Source organism: Budorcas taxicolor, chromosome 15 (genome assembly GCF_023091745.1).
Source record: "Budorcas taxicolor isolate Tak-1 chromosome 15, Takin1.1, whole genome shotgun sequence".
Classification (NCBI taxonomy): domain Eukaryota; kingdom Metazoa; phylum Chordata; class Mammalia; order Artiodactyla; family Bovidae; genus Budorcas; species Budorcas taxicolor.
In genome coordinates this window covers 61,071,893-61,099,847 of record NC_068924.1, presented here as the reverse complement: position 1 = coordinate 61,099,847, position 27,955 = coordinate 61,071,893, and the positions used below count along the sequence as shown (strand labels likewise).

General features: G+C 40.2%; 1 protein-coding gene across 1 annotated transcript in view; it reads left to right on the top strand.

Annotated features, from left to right (window-relative positions):
* Positions 1-27,955, top strand: part of LOC128059930 (uncharacterized) — a 199,941-nt gene that overhangs the window by 48,998 nt on the left and 122,988 nt on the right. Inside the window, exon 2 of the mRNA XM_052652177.1 lies at positions 12,897-12,966. The gene's annotated coding sequence lies outside the window, so the exon portion shown is untranslated. The remainder of the gene's footprint in view (positions 1-12,896; positions 12,967-27,955) is intronic.

The following is a 27,955-nucleotide window of genomic DNA, read 5'->3' as shown; positions in this document are numbered from 1 at the left end:
GGACTGGAATGGGTGAATTTAACTCAGATGACCATTACATCTACTACTGCGGGCAGGAATCCCTCAGAAGAAATGAAGTAGCCATCATGGTCAACAAAAGAGTCCAAAATGCAGTACTTGGATGCAATCTCAAAAACGACAGAATGATATTTGTTTGTCTCCAAGGCAAACCATTCAATATCACAGTTATCCAAGCCTATGCCCCAACCAGTAACGCTGAAGAAACTGAAGTTGAACGGTTTTATGAAGACCTACAAGATCTTTTAGAACTAACACCCAAAAAATTTGTCCTTTTCATTATTGGGGACTGGAATGCAAAAGTAGGAAGTCAAGAAACACCTGGAGTAACAGGCAAATTTGGCCTTGGAATGCGGAATGAAGCATGGCAAAGACTAATAGAGTTTTGCCAAGAAAATGCACTGGTCATAGCAAACACCCTCTTCCAACAACACAAGAGAAGACTCTATACATGGACATCACCAGATGGTCAACACCGAAATCAGATTGAGTATATTCTTTGCAGCCAAAGATGGAGAAGCTCTATACAGTCAACAAAAACAAGACCGGGAGCTGTCTGTGGCTCAGATCATGAGCTCCTTATTGCCAAATTCAGACTTAAATTGAAGAAAGTAGGGAAAACCACTAGACCATTCAGGTATGACCTAAATCAAATCCCTTATGATTATACAGTGGAAGTGAGAAATAGATTTAAGGGTTTAGATCTGTTAGATAGAGTGCCTGATGAACTATGGAATGAGGTTCGTGACATTGTACAGGAGACAGGGATCAAGGCCTCTGGGGAGGCCTTACAAATAGCTGTGAAAAGAAGAGAGGCAAAAAGCAAAGGAGAAAAGGAAAGATATAAGCATCTGAATGCAGAGTTCCAAAGAACAGCAAGAAGAGATAAGAAAGCCTTCCTCAGCGATCAATGCAAAGAAATAGAGGAAAACAACAGAATGGGAAAGACTAGAGATCTCTTCAAGAAAATTAGAGATACCAAGGGAACATTTCATGCAAAGATGGGCTCGATAAAGGACAGAAATGGTATGGACCTAACAGAAGTAGAAGATATTAAGAAGAGGTGGCAAGAATACACAGAAGAACTGTACAAAAAAGATTTTCACGACCCAGATAATCATGATGATATGATCACTAATCTAGAGCCAGACATCTTGGACTGTGAAGTCAAGTGGGCCTTAGAAAGCATCACTACGAACAAAGCTAGTGGAGGTGATGGAATTCCAGTTGAGCTGTTTCAAATCCTGAAAGATGATGCTGTGAAAGTGCTGCACTCAATATGCCAGCAAATTTGGAAAACTCAGCAGAGGCCACAGGACTGGAAAAGGTCAGTTTTCATTCCAATCCCAAAGAAAGGCAATGCAAAAGAATGCTCAAACTACCACACAATTGCACTCATCTCACATGCTAGTAACGTAATGCTTAAAATTCTCCAAGCCAGGCTTCAGCAATACGTGAACCGTGAACTCCCTGATGTTCAAGCTGGTTTTAGGAAAGGAAGAGGAACCAGAGATCAAATTGCCAACATCCGCTGGATCATGGAAAAAGCAAGAGAGTTCCAGAAAAACATCTATTTCTGCTTTCTTGACTATGCCAAAGCCTTTGACTGTGTGGATCACAATAAACTGTGGAACATTCTGAAAGAGATGGGAATACCAGACCACCTAACCTGCCTCTTGAGAAATTTGTATGCAGGTCAGGAAGCAACAGTTAGAACTGGACATGGAACAACAGACTGGTTCCAAATAGGAAAAGGAGTACGTCAAGGCTGTATATTGTCACCCTGCTTATTTAACTTCTATGCAGAGTACATCATGAGAAACGCTGGGCTGGAAGAAGCACAAGCCCGAATCAAGACTGCTGGGAGAAATATCAATAACCTCAGATATGCAGATGACACCACCCTTATGGCAGAAAGTGAAGAGGAGCTAAAAAGCCTGTTGATGAAAGTGAAAGAGGAGAGTGAAAAAGTTGGCTTAAAGCTCAACATTCAGAAAACAAAGATCATGGCATCTGGTCCCATCACTTCATGGGAAATAGATGGGGAAACAGTAGAAACAGTGTCAGACTTTATTTTTCTGGGCTCCCAAATCACTGCAGATGGTGACTGCAGCCATGAAATTAAAAGACACTTACTCCTTGGAAGAAAAGTTATGACCAACCTAGATAGTATATTCAAAAGCAGAGACATTACTTTGCCGACTAAGGTCCGTCTAGTCAAGGCTATGGTTTTTCCAGTGGTCATGTATGGATGTGAGGGTTGGACTGTGAAGAAGGCTGAGTGCCAAAGAATGGATGCTTTTGAACTGTGGTGTTGGAGAAGACTCTTGAGAGTCCCTTGGACTGCAAGGAGATCCAACCAGTCCATTCTGAAGGAGATCAACCCTGGGATTTCTTTGGAAGGAATGATGCTAAAGCTGAAACTCCAGTACTTTGTACACCTCATGTGAAGAGTTGACTCATTGGAAAAGACTCTGATGCTGGGAGAGATTGGGGGCAGGAGGAGAAGGGGACGACCCAGGATGAGATGGCTGGATGGCATCACGGACTCGATGGACATGAATCTGAGTGAGCTCCGGGAGTTGGTGATGGACAGGGAGGCCTGGCATGCTGCGATTCATGGGGTCACAAAGAGTCGGACACGACTGAGCGACTGAACTGAACTGAACTATAAAGAAAGTATAGAATTGTAGTTTTTGGCTAAGCAGACTCATTACCAGGAGGAAGAGAACAGATTTCAATAGGCAAGTAGCAGCCTGTAACATATTATCTATGAAAGAGGGCTCTAGAGTCAGATAGACATAAGTTCCAATCTTGGCTCTGCCACCTAGGACAATGGTTCTATCTTCTTGATTTTCTCATTAGAAAACTGGAAATAATAATTTCAGTTTATTGGGATTGTTATGAGACTCGAATGAGTGAGTTCATGCAAAGTGCTTAAGAAAAAAAGCACTTGTGTGTGGTTAAAAGCACAGAATTGGGAATCAGACTGGCAGGGTTAAAATCTTGGCTCTGTGTTTGCTAGCTGTGTGATTTTAAAGAAATTACACAAAAATTCTCAGAAATCTACTTTCTTCTTCTGTAAAATGGAGATGCTCTTAATACCTACCTCTAGAAAGAATTTGATGAAGTCCTCCAATGCTTTTATTAAAGGGTTTATTCATGCTCAATAAATCATGATGGTCTTTTTGTAGTTACTATGTTTGTTCATTTTATAAACTCCTGAGTTTATCTCCAAAAGAGAAGTAGTAAATTTATAATTATGTAGGCATGCCCCTGTCATGAGTTGCTGCATTTTCTTATACCTCTTGTTACTGCTTCGCTCTTTCATCCTGTTAACATGTTTATGTATTCAGCTTGTATCCTAGCTCCTGTCTGATTTTTTGGGTAAACATCTACTGATGACTTATATTCTAAGTCACATAGACTATGCTATTTAGTGTGACTTATACAGCTTGTCCCAAAGTTGAGTACATTTTTTTTTCAAAATGTTCTCAATCTCATGAAACCATTTTGAAAAGATTAAGCTGGCTAGAAGAAATCTCTGTGGATAGCTAAGCAGTGCAATAAAAATGGAAAATGGAAAACTCAGGTTTTTATGATACATGGCTGCTTTAACTTCAGAATCTCTCTCTTGTATCATTCCCATGACTCTGAATTATATTTTTCAGGTCTAATTTTGGGATTTATTTCTACATCTCTGATTTTATGCAGATCACCTAGAGCCCTATGATTGCTCCTCTTCCCTTCTAGGGACCCTTCCACGATTTCCATGTGACTGCAGGGACTCTTTCCTCTTCCCTGTCTTCCCACCCACTACTTACAGAGCTGACATGCTGCTATGCTGTACCGTTGTGCTATCCTGAATACTGTGGCATTCAGCCTGGCTCCAGTGATATAAAATGAGGGGGTATGGATGCCTTTTTCAAACTTGAAACTAGCAAAAGACAAAACCCCCTTTTGTTCGAAACCATTGGGAGTGTAGTCCTGAGTTCTTGTTCTTTTAGGGAAAATGTGTGTGTGTGGGGTCCTTTTCTTCTCCATACCTGCACTTTTGGCTGCTGTAGTTTTGCATGGAGTAATTGAGCAAATGAAATACCAAACGTATAAAAAGTAGCGTTATGAAAGTGAATGAATGAACGCTTACCTAGCAGAGCTGTAAGACAGGGAAAAATAGGATGAGTTAATGATCTAGAAATTGTGTAGCTTTGCTGTCTTAGAATCATGGCAAATGGAACATATGGTATTCGGTCATTTTTTGCATGCATATGAAAAGAAAATGAGTTTATTTTACAAATAAATGGAGTTTGTGTTTCTGTTTGTTATTCATGACTATAATGTTTACTTCTCTTGAAGTAGAAATATGTCACCTAAACATTAAATATAAAGATTTTTTTAACTATTAATGAATAATTTTTCTTTATATGCCATGCCTTCATCCACTTCAATAAACATTTTAGGCTTTGCTCTTCATTTGCTATTATTTTGTCTGATAAAGCTGTGAACAGAGGCATGTGAAGCAAAAAAAGAAAAGACAGTCATGTTAAAATTATTATTTGCCCAAGTATTAGAATTTTAGATTAAGGCCTTGAATCAAATTCACTTCATATTCTCATGTACTTAGGGACTTCCCTGGTGGTTCAGCAGCTGAGACTCTGCACTTCCACTGCAGGTTTGTGGATTCAAGCCTTGGTTGGGAAACCAGGATTCAGCATGTTGCACGGTGTGAGCAGCAATAACAACAGCAGCAACACAAGCAAAACGGTACCATGGTGTTTCTATTTCCTATTTTGAGATTCATAGAAGGCCCAGAAGTTGCCATTAAAAAAATCTACTGCATTCGTTGTGTCATTGTAGTGGACATTTATTATTTCTATCTTCACAGCATCTGTACATCAGAAGCTTCTTTCCCTTGTGGAAACCATTTGTGCCCTGACCTCAGTTCATGTGAACCAAGCTGGTCAATCCAAGTCCACAGTAATTGGATAAACAACAAGCTGTGTTTGAAGTCAGGTTAGTCCAAGTCAGCTATAAGACTTTTGAGTAAAAAAGAGTCCTCTGTCCATTGAAATTTCTAGGCTAGGGAATGACGTATGAAGCTGACTGAGGTGGTCTAGGCTTCTCCATGGTAAGAGTCTGCCTGAAGCCAGCTTGGAGAGAATTGATCCAAGAAGTGGAGAAAGATTCTGACCACATTGTTTGAGTTTGAAATGAGATTTACCCCTGCCATTGAATTTCTTATTTTTAGCCTCAAACTAGTCTAAGCTGGTTTCCTCCACTTACAGGTGGAAGAGTTCTGGCCACTACAATCATCATAATTTTCCTCAGGAAGCATTTGTTCAACACCTGGATCATTGCATATTAACTACTTTACATGTAGCAGGAAAATACAGGATTAATAGCGCAAGAAGAATGGAAGAGCCACCTGGGTCAATTTCCCATCCAATGCAACCTCCTTATTCTTCATTGACAGTTGTCTTAGAATCAAAATCACTTCATTTTTTCAAGGATTTGAAGATACAACGGAGTTTTCGTTTTCTATCCTGAGTTTCAGAAAAAGTCCTGAATTCCATTATGGTCCTTACTTTTAAAAAGATCCACTGCCATGTCAGATAACTCCCTACCTTATAAAGAAGTGCATTACAGTTTTGGAAAATTCTAATTTTCAGTATGTTTTTTCCTTTTATTGAGTTGAAATATGTTTTATTTTACTCATTAGTTCCAGTGCTTGAAACTGTGCAGATTAAAGCAAAGTCCTCTTCCACAGGCATCACTTCACCTATTTGAAACACCAGTCACACCTTTGTTTCCTTTGCTCCCAGATACATAACCCCAGTTCCTTCTCCCATCCCTCACAAAATGGGAAGTCCAGATCACCTTGGTTGTTGTATAACCTCAGTTTACTTCTGTTTGTTAAATGTCTCTTTTAACAGGAGACCAGCACTGAGCTAGGACCGCCTTTGTTTTCCTTTAGACCTTTACATGAGGGCAGCCTTATACTGAATTATATTTTGGGGCTTCTGTTTCCCACCCATACTCTCTGATTCACAGCAAGCTAGCTGTGAGCTAGTACTTCTTTCCTTCCCTCTCATCCTTTTTCTTTTTTTTCTGTACAGTTTCTAAGTCACGTCTGTGATTGAGTTTTGATTATCAGAATCTGTTTTAGGATTTTACAAACAACCATAAGCTTTTGTTCCCCTTTGTGCCTCATTTGGGACCTTCATTGTGTAGAGTGATGCAAGAGTCAGTCATTGTTATTTGGGTCACTGATACAGCCCATTGGCTAGAGAAGAGTATTTGTTTTATCAGTTAGGAACTGTGTTCACATGTGAAAGAATGGGTTAAATACACATAAAGTAGTGTGGAGAGAGGAGCCCAGAGCTGGCATGGTGTTTGCATAAAGCCACAAAGGATTCAGGCTGTGGTCTTTATTTATGCTCCACCATCCCAATGCCTGACTTCCATTCGCAACATTGCCTCCTAGTCCCAGATGACTTTCTAATGTCTTGCCCACATTCTATTCAGTAGGAAGGACAAAAGGTTGCTTCTCCTAATAGGATAAGCTCCTTTTAAGGAGTTGCCCCCAACCCCTCAATCCTTTCACTCATATTTCACTGGACAGTAGTAAGTCATGTGGACGCAACTAGCTGCAAGGGAAATATCCTGGGCAGCAGCATAACCAGCCAAAAGTTGGCATTCTGCTGCTAAGAAAGAAAGGCAGATGAATATTGGGAGATTACCAGCCCTGTTCCTGGAAAGTTTTTGAAATATTTTCCTTCTGGCCATGGAAGTAAAGAGCAGTAGAAAGAGCTACTTAACTTGGACAATCTCTTTCCTCACTTTTGTTTGACTTTTGGGTTTGGTGTGTTCTATTTTCCTCTAGGCCTTTGTGGAAAGGTTAAAATGCAGGTTTTTGGTTTTTCTTTTCCAGTCCTTCCTCCTCCCCGCTTGTTTGCTTGCACTTAGTACTAATCTTCGCACCTTGCAACGGCAAAGATGAAAATTGTTGGGGCCTAATAGTGATTGAATTAAATTGAACTCCTTCTTTAATACAGTAAAGCTGAGGTCTGCTCTTTCTCTCTTTAATAACAACTGTGGCAATAATTAAACTCAATGTCATCTTTAAAATGGTTTACTTTGCATAATTCTATATGCACACATTTCAGTTACCACAATTTAAATAACATCAGTCTCCTAGCAACATGGTTCAAATTTCAGTTACCAAATATATTCACTGAGAAGTTGTGTAAAGTACAAACATTGCCACTAACTCTTTGGTCCACAAGTCACTACATAAGTGGCAGATGCACATTTACAATCAGTGACCAATCTTGTCACTTCTTGCAGTGATTGATACTGCGCACCTGTTACAGCTCACAAACGGACAGCAAAGTGTGTATTTGTGTTGCCTCTTTGTTTCCCAGCGATAAACTCATGTGACATTTTACAAATATGAATAGTTAAAAGAAAGAATAGTCCAGCAAAAGTGAAAGTTCAACAAAGAAACAAAAGTAATAATGCTGCAAGTGAAGTTTGAATCAAACATAAATGGAATGTAGAAAAAAGAGTTGATTGTGGGAATGTTGATACTACTGCCTTTTGAAGGACATGCATCCAGAGGAACTTAGTGAAGGCAAATTTACTGACATAAATAAGGAAAGAGGTTGTATGCAAGGATAAAAATGTCTTAGAGGCAGTGACATCAGCAAAAAAATTCACATAAAAGAAACTCTTGGAGACATTTCATGACCCTGAAAATATAAGGGATAAAATGTTGGAAGCAGAGGCTAACTTAAAAAGCAGTGTGACAATTTGCCAAGGCATAGAAAAGATCCTCATTCCACATTATCAGTTATATGATGACAAGAAGGCAAACACTACCCAAGCTAATCTTGATCATTTTTTTTTTTACAAATAAATAAGATACTTTATTTTTAGTGTTTTTACTAGTTTAAATGATAGCATACTAAGCAAAAACAGTTTTGTTCTTTTTTTTTCATTTCCTGATACATTTATAACCAATAGTGAAAGAGGTTGTAATGTTTTGACAAAAATGTTTAGAGGTCATGGAACAATTATAATGTTTTCCATTAAGACAGTTTTGCACAGTATCAACTTGTGTGATCATTTTATGGTCCTGTACTACAGTACAAAGTGAAGATTTCCTGTAGTTCACATAGTTACTCTATTTCATATCTACCATAATATTTGCAATTCCGGCAAATCTTATCACTCCATTTCATCCACCCATTCATCCATTCATTCATATATGTAAATGAAGTCACAGAGATTATGTAGGTTTAAAATTATGTAACTAAATAGCTGGCAAGACTTGAAACATGATAATTTCACTTTAAATTCATTCTTCTTACAGTCCCGTTACCATGATACCACATTATTTCCAAATAATCTCATTACTATGTGAGATAGAAACAGGGAAAATGTCTTCAATGTTGAGGCCTTTCAAATCTAATGTGTTCTATGTCCCATTACACAGATTGATGGATTAGTTATCATTCTTAGGTTGCAAGCAACAGAAATGAACTCTACCATGGTAAATTCATACAGTAATGGTCCCCAATGAATCATGTCTCCCTGTATCCCCTTTACCCGGTAAGGTTTCTTTGTTTACTCCTTCCATTAACAGATGAAGTCTCTTTTGCCACCCCTTAAATCTGGGCTGGTTTTAAACTATCTGATCAATAGAATGTGATGTGAGGGAAGTTGCCGCTCTGCTTTTGTTCTCTCTGAGCATTCCTCCAGTATGGCCTACTGGAGGGTGAGGTGCCACGTGGAGAACTGATGTGTTCCAGCTGATGGCTTCAGCCAGCTTCCAAATAAGTGAGTCAGTGAGGCAATCCAGGGTCAGCCCCCAGCAGATCTTTCCACTGACTGCAGATGTTGAAATGAACCCAGTTGGTACCACGTGGAGCAGAGACACACCATCCCAGCTGAGCCCTACCCAAACTGCCAATCTGTAGAACTGTGAGCAAATAAATGGTTATTATTTTAAGCCATTAAGTTTTGAAGTAGATCAGTATGCAGCAAACCACTATCTTAAATAGAAAAGAGAATTTATTTGGAGGGTACTGTGTTGTTTGTAGGATTTAAGGGAAAACTTCAGAATGAAAGGATAGAAAGCCTTGTAGCAGGAGTTACTCCACAGTCTTGCCTAGGTCTCACTTCTGGAGTGAATGAACTCCAGCTGTTTCTCTTGTTCTTGTGTTGTTCTGCTAAAGAATCAAGAGTCCTGCAGGAGAAAATTTGATGGTCACACATCCATCCTATGGATGTACTGATTTATGAGAGGAGACTGGCAGAAGGAAATTTCCAGTTTCTTCTTAAGCTTTTATAGTGGGGAGACAAACACTCGGGCTTATCTCCCCTCAGGTGTACACAGATACCTCTCCCTAAAGCAATCCAGGTGCTGCCAAGGAGGGGGAATGGATGATGGACATCTTCAAAATGACAGCTGTGCACTATAGTCACTTCTTTTCCTTGATGAGGATTTTAAAATATTTATACCAAGGTTGTTATTTCATGGTAAATAAATTTGTGGGAAATAAAAAAAAAATAAGCCCTTATAACTGGCATATAAGTCAATATATGGAGAGAAACTGAATCTTAGATTGAAAGGATTAAAAGTAAAAAGGGCTTTAGAACTCCTCACGGCCAAGGTCCTCATTTTATAAATGAGGAGAGTGAATCGAAGGTGATTAAGCCAAGGGTACACAAAACGAGACCAGAGCTAGAACCTAGGTTTTTTTTTTCCTCCCTAACTATCCATAGCTTCAGATGAATTTGGGGAGGGAAAAAAATTGACCCGAAGTATTTGAAATGTGCGTGTTAACTTCCATTCTCTTTGGAAGGCCTCTCTGCCTGTTGGGGGCACCCTGCTTATCTTCCCTCCCAGCACCCACCCTCTCTTCCCTGCTCCCAAACACTCAGGCCAATACAGGTTTAAGAAAGAAAGCGTTCCTAAGAAAACTTTCGTGAGCCTAAGCGGCTTAAGTGAAAGTGAAGAAGCAATTAACTTAGGATACATGTTGCTATTGGATGCACAAAATACACAGATAAAGCACAGACACAGTTCAAAGCTACTGCAGCTTGGTGCTGAGACACCCAGCCTATTTCCTGGGAAGGAGCTTGGCGGTGCCGCTCTCCCTGGTCAGGGTTCAAGCTGCCTTGGTAACAGCTACCTACGGCACAAACACTGAATGCTAGTTTCTCTTTTTGTCTTTTTCATAAAAGTGAAAATCCTCTTCGAACTTGTTTTCGTTAGCCCAAACAGGTACTAATGTAGGTCTTCTGTAAAAGCAAACTGGTGTAAAGCAAATTTTGTAAAAGTAGAACTGTATTGCTCTGGACCAATCTAAACCTGAAAAATCAGATGAGGTCGATGTTTCAAAATCCAAGCCAGCTGGCACTTGAATCAGGATATGACTGTCCTGTCGAGGCTCAAACCCACTTAGAACTTTGGTTTGGTGGCTGTTCCATGTTGTATTCCCATTTGTTTTAAATCTCTTGGGTATTTTTGAAGGGTACCTGCATAAAAATAGCATCTTTGCATTCTTGTCAGATCCTGATGCATACTGTTTTTCTAAAGTCCTAATCCTGTTAGTGAGACATGTCAGTTAGACTGTATCATGGGGGGATTATGAAAGCTGAGAAGAAACAGCCAATTGGAGAATCTCAAACTATATGAACATTGGCCTATGAAGAAGAAAAGACTTTGATTATTATTAATGAAAAACTGTTGCAAGAAGTAAAAACAAGGTAATAAATAGGCAAAAACATATCAAAGGAAAATTATTATAAAATAAAATATAAAAATATTTAGATTTCTGGTCTGGAAGGAAACAAGAAACAGTGATTGTCTCTGAGAAAAGGGATGGATGGCTGGAGACCTGGGTAGGAGGGAGACTTCTCAATTTTGAACCATGTTTTTGGAGCCTTATCTGTTTAAAAGTAACTTAATGAAAACCAAAAAACAAGTGTGATGTGTTACAAGCAATTTCTCTACCAGAAGCAAGTGTTTTGAGAACTTCCGCTGTGCTTTTTAATGCTTGAAACAAGTTTCAGGGAAAGAATTAAAAAGACATCTGTCTTGGTCTTATTCTCTTGACTTATTAAGTAATATAGGGTTTTCTTTGGCTAAAAATTTGGTTGTTGCTGTCCTTAGATTTTTTTTTTTCACTCAACATACCTTATTTCACTGTTTTCTAACCTAGTATTAATTGATTTTTATCGTCCTAGAGACTTTGGTACATAATATTCTATTTTCCATCTTTTTAGCCTTTTTGCACAATATTTGGTATTTTAAAAACAGCTCCCAACATTCCCTCTTGTTTTCATCACGTTTCTCTTATCCTCTTAAAATATGGTTATTGTATTTAATGGACCAATTTTGCTTGCCCTAAAGGTAGATTCAGATTGCCATTTGTTGGCTGCTTCAGTGTGTAATCCACTAAATCCCGGTTTGTGACTAAAGGTTTCACACTGGCATATTCAGAGATAGCAGTTCTCAGCAGCAGCTTAATGGAGATTTTTCCATTTTGAAAGACATGATTTTTGATGTTTCTGCCATGGTTTTGCCTCCTCTGGCAGTAATACCACGGTTGCCGTTATTTGTGATAGGAGAGAGACTGTATTAGAAAGAAAGGATGTTGGCTTCAAGGTAAAGGTTTTGGCAGATCCAGCGCTATCTCATTGGTTACAAAGCCTTTCTGGAAAGCACACAATTATTCAGCTCGCACAGCACAATTAAGTCAACAATCCGTTTAGCCTCTCTATTGATACCCCATTGAAGAGGGACTGGGTGGCTCCGGAGATTGGAAATGGGAGCTGTAGCCGTTTCCCTAGACGTAGGTGCTTTAGGTCTGTTTGCTAGGGTAGTGACCACACAGTGTCTCCATCTGACGGCCGTGCAGCAACCCAGGTGAGACAGATTGGTGGTTTCAGGTCCATGGAGAGATGGGCACATCTCAACATCCAGGATCCCAGCTGGCAGAAATATGTGTGTGTTATACCGACATGATTCAGTTCGCGCTTTAGTGAAATTCATATCCTGAAAATCCTATTTGCGCTAATGTGAACTTTAGAATATCTTCCTAAAGCTTTGAGTGGAGGTCTTAGCCGTCTCCATTTGCCCGATGATTAGCACATTTGGCCTGTTTACTTTGGCTTAGAGGTTTTAAGAGTCTTTAGGGTTATAAGATTTCTCCCAGCTCTCTCCCACATCTGTGAATATTGGGGATAAAAATCTACTCACAGTTAGTACAGACTGCCTGAAGAAGCACAGAACTTGGGTACAGAATTCTGTTTTCAATTTGTACTAAATTATGACTCATCTCAGTAGTTTTAGGTGCAATGAGGCTTTTTATAAAGAAACACATGGGCTTATGGAGATGTTAAAAAGTACCATTTAGATCTAAGATATTTCTTAAAGTAGGTCTAAGGGGCTGTGTTGTTGGAGAAGGCAATGGCAACCCACTCCAGTACTCTTGCCTGGAAAATCCCATGGACAGAGGAGCCTGGTGGGCTGCAGTCCATGGGGTCGCACAGAGTCGGACACGACTGAGCAACTTTGCTTTCACTTTTTACTTTTATGCACTGGAGAAGGAAATGGCAACCCACTCCAGTGTTCTTGCCTGGAGAATCCCAGGGACAGGGGAGCCTGGTGGGCTGCTGTCTGTGGGGTCACACAGAGTCGGACATGACTGAAGTGACTTAGCAGCAGCAGCAGGGGGCTGTGTTAATTGGCCCACTAGTCTTCCCCAGCATTTTTCTTGTCCATTCCTAACATCTAACAACCTTCTCCTACACACATATGTGCATGCGCATACACACAAATTGACTAGTTCTATTTTTCTATTCAGAGGGAGGAATCCAGACCTGGACCTCCATTTCCTGGAATTTGATTTGTCAACGTCTGGCATCGTCTTTCAGGTGAGTTCCTTTATCCGCGTGTGTAACAGGTGGAACTGATGGGAGAGCCCACAGGTGAATTAGTGCTGTGGCAGTTGGCAAGGGCCTGGGTTACATGCCTCTGCCACATACTGTGAGTTGTTTTCTTCCAAGGAACCACTGTGGAGGCGTCACTAGAGGGCGGTCCGTGATTGGCCACCTGGTGGACTACTTTCGTAGAGTCATGTTACAAGTCAGATCAGTGAGCACCGCTTTGGGTCCCAGCGGCGGACTGGGAGATTGGGGTAGGGTGAAATGGCGCTGCAGGTAAGGGTTGGGGTAGGATTAAGGGGTGCTAGCCCTTGAGTGGAAAACCAGCCAAGTAAATAATAAATGTGTATGTGAAAGAGGCACTCACCTAGCACTAACTAGCAGTAGTATTTATGTCTTTATATTAAGAAGAATCACGGACTCTTTATTTTGGATCCCTGTAAGGAGATTTCTAACATGAAAATATTTTTAAAACCCTTTTGCTTTTTTGGCATAAAACGAACACACTGGAGATAGGCAAGTAGGCTTGGACCTTTCATCCTGTCCCTTTCTCTTTTCTGCCCAGTCAGACATGATTGGAGAGCCATGAATCCCTTGGCTGTGGATTGGTCCTGAAATAGTATGGGTATGTGGTGGGATTGAATTGTTTATGATATAATAAAATGCCAGGGGTTGCCTTGTTTCATTACTTGATTAAGGTTTATTATTTAAACTGCACGATATCACTTACATACAAAACTGAATTGGAAAAGAGTGAAGTTGGGTCTTTCTCTTGACAAGAAAATTATCAATGCTCATAAATTCATCAGTGAATTACAGAAACACAGTGGGATGTTTTTTCAACTTCTTTGGCAAAGGCTGTGCTAATTCTTTTGCAAATTACTTGAGAAGAATCTTGTGGGAGGTTATAGAACTGATTCACTGACTTGCAGAAAGACTGATTTGACTTTTATCTCCTGTGGTTGGCAGTAAATGATTTTATTTAGTTTAGAGGAGAAAGGTTTTATAACCTCCTTTTTTCCGTGACTCATAACTTTCTGAACAGTCACATTGTGCTTTACAATGAGGGGTGTTTGGAAGAAAGTGTTATCTAAATTGAGCCAGCCATTTTGAGTATGAGAGCATGAAATATAAAAGAGAAGCAACTGATCTTTTCAAACTTCAAATTTGCTGTGTGCTCAGACCTAGAGAATTAACTTTCCTTTTAAGAGAAAAGAGGTTTGGTGGCTATCTTTAAAAAAAAAAAATTAATTCTGGCTTTTTAAAGCTTTCAAACGGACATTTTCAACTTGCATAGGGTATCCATAATTTTAGGAAAAGTGGGTAGCTTTAGGCTAGATTGTTTTCTCTGTTGGTGGGTGTAAATGTGTATGAAAGCTATTTGTTTTTCATGAAAAATTGGATCCGTTGACATAAGCATGTTTTTTATTAAAGCTTGGAGATGGTAAGTCTGCATGAAAGACTTCAAAGTTGTCTTTTTCTGAGAACTTGAATTTAGTCAAACATGTGACTGAGATGAATAACAATTTGAATTATTTTACATAGATTTTTCTCTGAATTTGTATCAGAATGGGTTTGTAAAGGAGAGTTAAAAGTAAATTTCAGTGAACTGGGGAGTGAGATGAGAAGCCTGTATCACTGAAATGTCATTTGGGGAGGGAATACCAGAGCTAAAATCATAATATCTTGCATTTATCATCTTTCTTTCCATTTGTTGCCTATTTCTGAACTGATAATCTATTCTTTTCTTCATATTGGGAAAGAACTAGAATTAGAAGACTAGAAAAATGTAAAAAAAGATTATAAAATTAGATTCTTAGACTTAGGAAATTGAAATATTAAAAGTTTTCACACAAACTTCATATCATTTATAACCTAGTACAGCAAAGGAGGCTTTACATCAGTGTTCATATAGGGTCCAAATTTGTTCATTTTCTACAATATAATTTGAGGTTAAAATTTTTTACTTTCTCTTTCCTCCCTCTCTCCCTCTGTCCTTCCCCCCATTCCACGCTTCCCTCGTTTTCTTCAGTAACATTTAGACTGTTAGGGGAAGCACACTGAAACCCCTCACCCTGGCCAGGCACCATAGTAACCATTTGCATGAGTTGTTTTATGACAGGAGATCCTGATAAGGAATACGGAATTAATAAGCCACCACCAACCGGAAGAGTTCAGGAAAGGTCGAAAGGAGACACCGTGTGTCTGCCCACTTTCCGGAATCCCTCTCGCTAGCATCCATCTTGGCTGAGCAGTGCGTGCACCACCAGGAAAGACTCTAAATTAGAATGGCCAAAGACCACCCGGAAACTAATCCGATCACCATAAAACCCAAGACTTCGAGCCACCAGGCAGAGCAGTTCTCCTGGGTCCCCTTACCCTACTGCTCTCCACCTGGGTGCCCTTTCCCAATAAAATCTCTTGCTTTGTCAGCACATGTGTCTCCTCAGACAATTCATTTCCGAGTGTTAGACAAGAGCCCAGTTTCCGGCCCTGGAAGGGGTCCGCCTTCCTGCGACAAGATCACTACAGTTTAGTGTCCCATAGCTTATGCATGTTTAGCAGGCTCTCTTAAAAAAATGATGCAAAATTTTACCTGTCCCCATCCCCTTGCAATTTGCATTCAAATGCCATACCGCTGCCTCCAAGGATTGGAGGATGGAAGATAGGAAATTATGAATACATGGCTATTAAGTACATGTAATCATTGTGCCCATTTATCATATTGCTTCATTTGTATTTGGACCAATCAGAAGAACTGGATTCTAGCCTTGGTTCTTCCCTTAACTGATAGTTAACTTGGTCCTGCTCCTTAACTTCTCAGAGTCATGCTTTTCTCATCTGATAAAATGGTTAGAATATGTGGTCCATAAACACACTTTCTGGATTTTGTGTATACTCTTAATTTCTCAGCCCTCTTTCTGGAGGCATTTTAGTTTGTTTCCTGTCTGACTTCCCAGTGAATGGAAGATTTCACCTGTGGCTGACAGGATAAACACAAGTGAGAACTGGGTTTTGCAGAATATTCCATGAGGCAAATGGGAAGTTCTTCAGTCTGTCTCTCATTTTCTCATTTTCTCTCTCCACCTCTTTCTCACCCTCCTATCCAATCTCACTTGTTGTTTTTATGTCCTAAGTATTTCTGGCCTCTAACTTCTATTTCCATTAACAATACTCCAGATTGAGCCACCATCATCTCTTACCCAAATTCCTCCAGCAGCCTCAGAACCGATCTGCCCTTCCTGCCCTGTCCATTTCCCTCACAGTAGCTGGTGTGGGCTCATTTTATTCCATTCTCTGCTTCATCCAGAGCTGGCCTTCTTTTGATTCCTGTGGTATGCCAGTGTCCTCCTCTTATCAGGAAACACGCAGTCCTCTCGCTGCTGAAACCTTGGCTTCTGTGCAGTGGTGCCGAATCATGTCTTGGAGACAAGAGTTTGGGGTGAGTCAAAAAGAATAGCTTTATTGCTTTGCCAGGAAAAGGGGGACACAGCAGGCTCCTGCTCTGAAAAACTATGCTTTCCAACCTGGGAGGACTTAATGAGGAATTTGATAGCAATGGTTCAAGAGTGGGATTGCTGACAAGATTAGGTTGTATGCAGGGTCTCAGGTGGTTGGTCTCCCGATCTTGATGCGCTCCTCTGGTCCCTTTACTCTTGCCTCAAGTGGTTTCTTGGCTGCTTCTCCCTTGATTAGCAACTGTTCAGATCTGTCCTTTGGAACTCAGGGAAGGTCATGGAAGCTGGAGTCTTGCCTACAAGAAACGAGGGATAGAAAGGCTTTCATGCCCAGGAGCCCCACAGGGCCCTGCTTGGTTTCATTCTCTACCTGGAGAACTCCTTGTCCTACTTTTTGCAGCCTGGAATCTTCTCCTGTATGATGTCTCAGCTAAAATATCACCTCTCTAGAGAGCACTTTCTCAACTAAGCAATTCTTCATCACTTACCCTCTATCATTCCCCCTCTTTTCTTCTTGGCACTTATTGCAGATTTTATTTATTTGCTTGTTTAAGGGGTCTTTTTCAAAATCTTAGGTGTGCAAAATGGAATGTTATTTCTCTATAGTTGAACCTAAGCCAGCTCATGAGTTCCTATTTTGATTGGGGATGGGGCGAGGGGAGGAGTCTTGCCAACTCAAGGTAAATTCAGGTAATTCTGTATTTCCTCACTTTCTTTTCAAAACATTATTATTTTATATTGGAGTATCGTTGATTTACAATGTGTTAGTTTAAGGTGTACAGCGAAGTGACTCAGTTATACAGATACATAGATCCATTCTTTTTCATATTATTTTCCTGTATAGATTATTTCTCAGTTTCTTTTTGGTAAAATTTCTTTCAATTAAGAATATGTTCCTGGCCCAGTGGTTAAGACTCCTTGCTTCCACTGCAGGGGGTACAGGTTTGATCCCTGATTGGGGAATTAAGAACCTGCATGCTGTGCAGCACCGCCAAAAATAAACATATACACCTTTCTTTACAAAAAAAAAAAGGAATGTTTTTCGTTCACCCTTCTCATTTTCTTCTCCTTGAGACACTTAAAATTCTGGAGAAGCTAAAATGCTTTCTTAGCATCAACGACAAGTTGTCTGGTTTGTACTATTTACTGTTGATGGCCCCTACTTAATGTATATTGAATTATGAATGGAATCAGTAAATAATACCCTTCTTCCTCTCCAAAATTCTGATCAGTTGAGCTATAAGATAGAAGAGGAAGGCATATGGAGGTGGAAATAGCACTGTTCTTGTTATTAAAGCTGATGTTAGAGAATGTATTTTATATCTGTGGGCAAGTTTTGCTTGTCACTGCTCTAGCTTCAGAAGACATTCTTAAAATAGTCTATAACAGTAAATGCTGAGGTGGTTTTAATTCAAAAAGAACAATGGTTGTCTTAATCTTTATTCTCCCGTGTTTCTGCCTGGGGTGGGTGGTGGCAGTGGGGAGGGAGTGGTCTTGGTGAGTTTTTACAACACAGGTTTAGTGATTTCTTTTGTTCTATAACAGTGTCGGTCATATTCAGTTCAGTTGACTCACTCAGTCATGTCTGACTCTGAGACCCCATGGACTGTAGCACACCAGGCTTCCCTGTCCATCACCAACTCCTGGATCATGCTTAAACTCATGTCCATTGAGTCGGTGATGGCATCCAACCACCTCATTCTCTGTCATCCCCTTCTCCTTCTGCCTTCAGTCTTTCCTTGCATCTTTCATATCTGGTCGTGTTAGGCACATTAGCCATTCCATAAATACTTGTTGAATGACTTTTCCTAAATGTGTTCATTTAGCTTTAAAATAGAAATGTTGGGAAATAAGAATTATTTTATAGATTTCATTTCGATGAAATAGATTTCATTTCATATAGATTTTATTTATTTTATAAATTTCATGTGTGTGCCCTTTAGGGGCACAAAAATTCAACAGTGGAAGTAGGTAGGCTGCCTTTAAGAGTCGCCCCCAATGGTCCCTGATTCCTGGTTTTTAAACCCTTATGTAATGCCTTGTCCTTGAATGTAGGCTGGGCCTACACTCATTTATAGCACATAGAATATGGCAAAGCTGGTGTGATGTCCAGCTCTTTGTGACCCTGTAGACTATGCAGTCCCTGGAATTCTCCAGGCCAGAACACTGGAGTGCGTAGCCGTTCCCTTCCCAACCCAGGGATCAAACCCGGGTCTCCCACATTGCAGGCTCATTCTTTACCATCCAAGCCTCAAGGAAAGCCCACTTTGGAGAGTAAGTGACATAATAGTGTGGTTTCTATCTTGGTCTCCCTCTCTTTGAGGGAAGTCAGATGCTACAGTGGGAGCTGCCCTGTAAAGAGGAACCATGTAGCAAGGAACTGAGGGTGGTCTTTGGCTAACAGCCAGCAAGGAATTGATGCCTTCAATCTAACTGCTCTTGAGGAAATAGATATTGCTGACAACCATGTGAATGAGCTTCAAGGTAGATCCTTCCCTACTTGGCTTGAGCCTTCAGATGAGATTGCATCCCTACCTGACAGTTGGGCTGCAGTTTCATGAGAGAACTTAAGCCAGAGACATCCAACTAAGCTGTGTCCAAATTCCTTACCCACAGAAACAGTGAGAGAATAAATGTTTATTTTTTTAAGCTTTGAAGTTTGGGGGTCATTTGTTATAGTACAAATAAATAAATAATACAGTATTTATGTGAAGTAGGGATAACAGAGTGTATCCTATCCAGCATCTAGTGGGGGGGTGGGGAGCGGCACTCAGAAGGTGCTTAATGCATGCTTATTAATATTTATAAGTGATGTGTGTGTGTGTGTGTGGTCAGTCAGTCAGTCGTGTCCAACTCTTTGCAACCCCATGGACTGTAGCCCATCAGGCTCCTCTTGTTCATGGCATTTTTCAGGCAAGGATACTGGAGTGGGGTGCCATTTCCTACTCCAGGGGATCTTCCCAACCCTGGGACCAAGCCTGCATCTCTTGCATCTCCTGTATTAGCAGGGAGATTCTTTACCACTAATGCCACCTGGGAAGCCCTTATAACTAGTAGATAGCCAGAATATTCGTGAAATTTTTCTGGAATTGACATGTATGCACTGCTATATATAAAATAGGTAACTAATAATGACCTAAAGTGTCACACAGGGAACTCTATTCAATACTTTGTAATGGCCTATCGTAAGAAACGCTGGGCTGGAGGAAGCACAAGCTGGAATCAAGATTGGTGGGAGAAATATCAATAACCTCAGATATGCAGATGATACCACCCTTATGGCAGAAAGTGAAGAAGAACTAAAGAGCCTGTTGATGAAAGTGAAAGAGGAGAGTGAAAACGTTGGCTTAAAGCTCAACATTCTAGAAAACTAAGATCATGGCATCTGGTTCCATCACTTCATGGCAAATAGATGGGGAAACTGTGGAAACAGTGGCTGACCTTATTTTTCTGGGCTCCAAAATCACTGCAGATGGTGATTGCAGCCATGAAATTAAAAGACGCTTACTCCTTGGAAGGAAAGTTACGAAACCTAGATAGCATATTAAAAAGCAGAGACATTACTTTGCCAACAAAGGTCTGTCTAGGCCAGTGGTCATGTATAGATGTGAGAGTTGGACTGTGAAGAAAGCTGAGCGCCAAAGAATTGATGCTCTTGAACTGTGGTGTTGGAGAAGACTCTGGAGAGTCCCTTGGACTGCAAGGAGATCCAACCAGTCCATCCTAAAGGAGATCAGTCCTGGGTGTTCTTTGGAAGGACTGATGTTGAAACTGAAGCTCCAATATTTTGGCCACCTGGTGCAAAGAGCTGACTCATTTGAAAAGACCCTGATGTGGGGAAAGATTGAGGGCAGGAGGAGAAGGGGACGACAGAGGATGAGATGGTTGGATGGTATCACTGACTCAATGGATGTGGGTTTGGGTGCACTCCAGGAGTTGGTGATGGACAGGGAGGCCTGGCATGCTGCGATTCATGGGGTTGCAAAGAGTCGGACATGACTGAGCGACTGAATTGACTGACTGAATGGCCTATATGGGCAAAGAATCTAAAAGAGTGGACGTATGTATATGTATAACTGATTCACTTTGCCTGTATACCTGAAACTAACACACCATTGTAAGTCAACTATACTCCAATAAACATAAAAAAAATAACACATACACTCAAAGAAAAAAATTTCATGTTGCCTTGAAGGAAAATGAGGTCTTTGAGGGAGAAGGCAAACAACTGTAGAGAGGTACTTATTTGTCTTTTGTCTGTGTCTATTGTTGAATAGTGCTGTCTGTAGTAATTGCTGCTCCCAAAGTGATGAGAAGATTGAGGATGGAATATAAACAATTACAGTGTATCACATTACGTAGACTATTGAAAATGACACCTGCAAGAGAAAATCACATTGAAATATAGGCTAGACAATGTGGTAGAGGAAAAGAGGGCTAAGCCAGTGCAGAGGGACCTTGGCTTTTGATAAAGTTTACAGATTTTAGTTCAGGGCTTGTCTTTATCAACATCAGTTATGACACAGTTCTGCCATTGCTATATATTTGGAGTATTAAGGTGAAATATTTTCATCATGTCTTTTTCCACTCTGGAGGGGCCAAGAGGATCTGATATTGTTGTATATAGTCTCTGAGATAAGGTAAACATGCAAGATGTGGGAACGGATAGTGGTTGGGAGCATGAGCCCTGTAATCAGATTGTCAGAGTTACAAACTGAGCTCCTTGGCTTTACTTACTAGTCATATGACCTGTGGTATGTTGCTTAGGATCTCTGAGCCCTGGTTTCCTCAAGTTAAAATCATAAAATAGTACCTAATTGGCAGGAATAGATATCCATATAAAGATTTATCATAATATCTGTCACGTAACTGTTTACTCTCACTGATTATTACTATTAAAGGTACGAACCCTCTGGCTGGCATGTATGTAGGCACGCAATTAATATCAAGTTTCCTGCCCCTTCTTTTTTCCCCTTACTTCCTAAAATCTAGCCCATAATATTTTCTGAGTTCTGTGTGTGTGTGTGTGTGTGTGTGTATTCAGTTGTGTCCAACTCTTTGCAGCCCCATGGATTGTAGCCTGTCAGGCTCCTAGGGCCATGGAATTTTCCAGGCAAGAATACTGGAGTAGACTGGCATTTCCTACTTCAGGGGATCTTCCTGACCCGGGGATTGAACCCACATCTCTTACATCTCCTGAACTGGCAGACATATTGTTTACCACTGGCACCACCTAATTCTACCTGTGGATTATCTATTCTCCCAATTCAAGAAACATTTTGATGCAGGAAATTTTTAAAATGCTCTGCTTATTTAAGGTTCATTTCTCCTTTTCCTCTTAAGGGTTTTAATGTTAGCAAAGCCTTCTAAGATTTCTCAACATAAAACTGTGATCATTAGCTTGAAATCACTAGTAACAGCAGATTTTTTTTCTGTAAGTTTAGAGATTAGTAGCCAGCTGAGTTAGAGGAGAGATTTCTGTCATCTAATTATTCTGGATATTTAAGAGCCAGTGCTAGTTCTTCGTATCCTCCATGAGTATCTAATTAGCGAGAAGAGTTGTAAGTGTCTAGAACTGTAGGAGGAAGACAGTGAACTCAGTGTTGTATCAACATGATGGAGTGTTGCAGGAAAATTACAGAAGGAAAATGAGCAATAGGGGATTGTTTTAGACAAAGTGCATGAGTGGTAACCTACATTAAAATAACTTTTTTTCCTATTAAATAAAACTTTAATTTCAATTTAACAAGTTTCACATTGAAATTATTAATAAACTCTCAAAATCTGCCTTTGCGAGCTTTTGCACTTAAAATAATTCTCTTGAAAGGAGTAATCTTTTATTCTTATCACCAGCTCAGTGCCTACGATTGAACTGAATTCATTACTCAGTTCCTAGGAAGAGATTAAGCATATCAAGCACAAATAAATTAGGATATTGCCAAGGAGCTGAGAAGTTTACAAAATTCAGCAAGATCAGGTTTTCATGATCTAAAGGAAGAGGGGACTGTTTAGAATATTGAACAGTAGAGAAGAGTTTAAATGCAGAATAAACTTAATATCAGAAAATAGCATCTTGAAACGGAATCCCTCCAAATTCAATGTTTGGTTCAAGTTCAATTCTCCCTGAGTGTTGAGGTGATTTTGTTCATTCGTTCTTTAACTCTTGTCAGTGTCAGGTTCAGGTACCCAAGCGTTATCTCTAAGCAAAACCACTATGGATTTACTTTGCTCATTCATTCACTCATCCCTTTGATTCATTCATTCAACAAGTACTAATGAGTACCTACTATCTGCCAAGCCCTACATTAAGACCTGGAATATAGTGATGAAGTTTTGGGTTGGGTTTGGGGAAATGCTGCCTTTTATACTGAACCCCATCCTCCTCTATGGGAATATTCACAGTACCTGTTAGCACATGAAAGGCTCTGAGAAGTCCTGCAGCAAGGAAGCCTGTTTAACCTTCTTCGACGTAATGTCTCCTAGACTGTTTTATCCTCAAGGGGCACACACTCTGGGAAATCTAGGTTAAGATGAAATATGCTGCCAAGAAAGATAGGATGACATTGAATAACAAGGCAAGGGAAGCACTGTTTTAATTCATACTTGTTGATGGCAGGAACTCTGTCAACAAGAGCTTGGCACTGCACTTAGTGAAGAGAGAATATGTTACTGCCTTGATTTGGTTCAAGAGCCTTTCTATTCTCCATTCTGCAGTGGCCACATTTTCCAGCTTAGGAAATCATACAAGTTCAATATGATCAAAGAAAAATTTCAATTTGTTAACAATGGTTGTGGAGCTAGCTGCTTGCCAAATAGAACCTCCTTAACATTCATGACTCACCATTTTGGGGTTCAGTGATGTGGTTGAATTGGATTCTGTAAAAAAACATTCCAACAAATATAACTGATCTGAAAGAAGAGGTAATCTGCCTTCTTTAAGAACTGCATACTTTGATAAAGTTAAAATATGCACCAAAGCTATTAGTGCATTGCGAGAAATAGGAATACATGCAAAGAAATGTAAGCGCATGGTACTTTTAATTTTTCAGTGGCCCCGGGGCACTGTTATCTGCTCTTTTCTGGGAAATCACTCATCATGTAGCTATCGGGAAAGAGAGCACTTTGGCCTCCTTTCTGGGAGAAATCCAATGCAGTATGGATATTAATTAAATTTATTAAACAAATAACACAGCGACTCAGGGAAGCAGGGGTCCATCTGCCAGTTCTGCAGACAGATCTCTGCAGAGACGCGAGCTGAATGGTAGTTAAAGTGAAGTTGCCGAGCTCAGCAGATGGGCTCTTGTCTCCAGTGGGGGAGATTTGGTGGCGGTCCAACAACTCTTTTCCCCCTCCAGGTTTTTGTTCCTTGCAACTGTGATTGAAGAAGCCCTTCTCTGTCTTTTCCCAGCCTTGTGCCTCTCTCCCCCCTACCCCACCCCCTTTGTTTATGTGAGCAATGTTTAAATCTGAGTGATTTGTTAGAGAGGCAAGTCCCGGCTGATCTCATTTTGTGTGTGTGCTGTAAAGCTCAAGCAGAAAATAATTAGGAAAATGTAATCCCATTGACTTTACACCCCACTTGTGTACATTACAGCAGCTCAGCCTCATGCCCTGGAATAAAGTCTCTGAACAGATTTGAATTTAGTAAGCATCCCCATTCTCTGCATTTGGAGGTTCTCATTATTCTGAGGTTTAGATGCTTATTATTTTTGAACTTGTTCATTAGATTACTTTTAGATGTATATGCCTTTTAAACAATGCATTTTAAGGATTCTTGTTTAGTTTTTTTTTTCCCCCTAATGTCTTCATATTCTGTTAGCAAGTATCTAGATGCCTTAAATCCCAGTGTCTCCTTCACTTGCCATCTGGGATGAGATGTCATTGACAGTGTTGGATCAGCACATTTGTGATCTGCTGTGTCTTTTATAAACTCACTTTCCTACCTCCCAACCCATCTCTTTCATCAAAAAGATGTTGAATTTGAAACTCTTCTGTAAGGAAGGACCACTTTGCTTTCAATTGATTATCATTTCCCAGCATTTGGAATGCTTTTTTTTTTTTTTTTTAACAAAAGCCCACTTGGACAGAATTTAATGCTACAGTGTTAGATTCATGCAAATCATCTCTTATCCCCCATTCCTTATCACGACCTGAACCTTTGCGAAAATTATTTTCTAGAAGACTCTCTCTCTTGTCTCTGGCTATGTGCCCTCACCTGGGATCAGTGCCTTTCACTGGGAAAGGAGTTGGGGGTGAGGGGACCACACCCCTGCTGCGCAGATTGTGAGCTCTATTGTTGGCAAACTGTTGGACTAAATAGGTGCCACCTTGGGCTGAGTCCTGAAATGCCTTTGCCTTGGAGAGATAGGTCTGGTTCCAGCCAACCTGCCAGTGGGAGATATTTGCAGAGATAGAGGCACCTCTGTGGAGTAGAAATTCCTCCCATCAGAATGTGTTCCATCCCTCCCTACTAAACCCTCAGTTTTCTGCCAGTAGAGATCTCAGCTGGTTACAGAAGGCAAAGAGAAGAGTAGGTGAATCTGGGACCATGATTAATCCCCAGGTGTCCTGACTTTTATGGGAATGTGGAGGTGAAACAATTAATCCAGTTTATAAGAACCACCATTGAATGGATCCATTACCAATAGCAAAAAGAAGTCTTAGCTGGCCAAGCCCCTGTTCAACCAGGATGATCAGGTCCTTTCTGCTACACATGAAGCTGTTTGGCCAAGTCCATCCTTGAGGTTGATATTGGTCCAAATTTGTGCTTTTTGAATCCAACTTGAAAGTGGAATCTCAAGAGTTGCAATATTTTAGCTTCTGTTGTCAGCCTCTGCCCCTCACTGAGGTTCTAACTCTTTCTCAGGCCATGGTAGTATCAATAATATGAAAGCTTCCGTTACTATGGCAAATTGTTGGAATTAGGTGGAGATTTTTGTTTTTCATTAGAGCCCTGCCAAGGGTTATTGTGAACTCCAAGAGTTACCGTTACAGCCCAGTACTTTATGGAATTTAAAAAGGCTCAGCTCAAAAGATGGTCATGAAATAGCTGGTGAAATATGTTTGTTTACCAGGGAATTGTAGGTGAACTGCCAATTTATTTCTCTAATTTGTTGGAAGTCAAACCTGGCTCGGGGCAGGAAGAAGGCTCTACATTTTGAATTCATAGGCTATTTACCAGTGTCTGTTCTGCCTCTCCTTCCACCCTAGTGTACCTGGGCTAATTTTGTCCTCTGATTTAAATCACAATCTAGTTGCTCTGGCATCTCAATTTAAGGGAAGATTGGACGTTGTTTTTCAAAGGGAATTGCGAGTGTTTTACTCTTGTCTGAAAACAGATTGTGGCTTCTTTCCCAAGGATAAGCTTAGAAATTACATATAAATCTCAGGGTTTCATTCTTAGCAAAGTGTTTTCAACCCCCTTGTCCACACGTGAGTATAAATGAATAAAACAGAGAAAAAGCCAGAAAACACCCTGACAGTGTGTGAATATTCCTGATCTGCTTCCTGAGCCTGCCAGCCTCCTGAACACATTTGTTTCCTCTACGGTTTCTAATTGCTTTATTGCAGATTTTGTAGGCAGCAGGACAGTTTGGGACTAAATGCATAAAAAAGCTTTTGATTGGTAACCAAGTTAACATTCATCTGCAAGGAACTGGAAAGTAGTTTTTACAATGACAATTTATTTTAAAATTCTGACAGGGCCAGGTATTTTTCAGATTTTTAAAATTTGGATTTGATGTACTTTTCTTCCAGGAGCTTGGGTACAAACTTTAAAAATATTTGGTCCAGAGGCTCCTCTGTTACTCCTTACTCTCACTCTTCTGATCTATATATTTTGCAAAGGAACCATTTTTTGGGGGGAATAATATCACCAACCTTACAATAACTGTCTGCAGAATTAAATGCTGTGGCTCTTCAAAGTATGTGCTCCCCTGTCTAGGAGAGGAACCCCAGAGTGGTATCTTTGAGCAAATGTGAGTGAGTTCAGGCCTCAGAGGACACAGTCCAGATCCTGAGCTTAAAAACACAGGCTCACGGTCACTGTCATCCTTAACAATATCATATTCTATTTCCAGTGCCGTGTCTGGAGCTTTTCATAATGCTAGATATGATAAATATTGATTGTTGGTTAGATTTGCATTTGGTTTCCAGGAACCAAGCAAAATAATCCAGCACTTTTTGTTTTGGCCTCTAGCCATATGAGTCTTCTCAGGCCAAGGAATCCCTTATCTTTGCAGTGCTTCAGGAAACTGCCTTCAATTTTCCTCATCTTGTCTTCTGAGGTCAAGTTAGCATGATTCTTTTGTGCTCATTCTACAGAAGATTTAATTCAAACTCAGTGTCTTACAGTAGGAAAGAAATGTATAAGACAGCGAGCCCATCTCCCTCCCAATGACAATCATGATGAAGAGAATCATGCCGTTTGTACACTTATAACAGCAGAGAGTAGACCCCATATTGTAGCAGTTTTTTAAGTCTTGGTGATTAGAAACCTTTTCTATATTCTAATAAGAAAAAAATCTCTGTCTGAGAAAACCTAGAATTTGTTTCTAGAGGTGATGATAAAGTCACAATTCAACTCATTGGTGTCATGATTTCCTTTTCTACGTAGTGTGTCTTAAAATATGCTTTCATTTAATGATAGCTAGCGAACATTGCTTTGGAGGAGGTGATGGCACCCCACTCAAGTACTCTTGCCTGGAAAATCCCATGGATGGAGGAGCCTGGTAGGCTGCAGTCCATGGGGTCGCTAAGAGTCAGACTCGAATGAGCGACTTCACTTTCACTTTTCACTTTCATGCATTGGAGAAGGAAGTGGCAACCCACTCCAGTGTTCTTGCCTGGAGAATCCCAGAGATGGCGGAGCCTGGTGGGCTGCCGTCTGTGGGGTCACACAGAGTCGGACACGACTGAAGTGACTTAGCAGCAGCAGCAGCAAACATTGCTTAGGCACTTACTATGTGCCAGTTCCTGCTGCAAGTGCTTCACATATATCATGCTATTTAGTCTTCAGAATATTTGATATTCTCATCTTAAAGATGAGGAAATTGATGCTAGGGGATGTAAGATACTTGCCCAAAGTTTAATCTTAGTTATCTAAATGAATCTAAAGTCAGTAAATACAGACAGAAGTAAATGAAAGAATGAGCTTGCTAGGCAGTGTCCAGATGACCCCAAAGTAAAAGAATAACATTTAATTGGTGTCCAGTTCTGACCCCATTGGAATTAACTTTTACTGATGTGAATGCCCTTGGATGTATTAATATTTGCTAATAATCTCTTACTAGCTGCACGGCCTTTAATACATTGCTTAACCTGTCTGAGTCTCACTTTCTGGTTATAAGGATGTCAGTAGCTACTGTCTAGGATTGTTGGAGAATTAAGTGAAATAGTCCATGAAAGAGTTTCACATAGTTCTTGGAATTGAGTAAGCATTCATTAATGGTTGACCATTAACCTTTTATATTAATGGGGAGGAATGAGGTACTTGGATCAGACCTGGTAAGTATGTAAACATT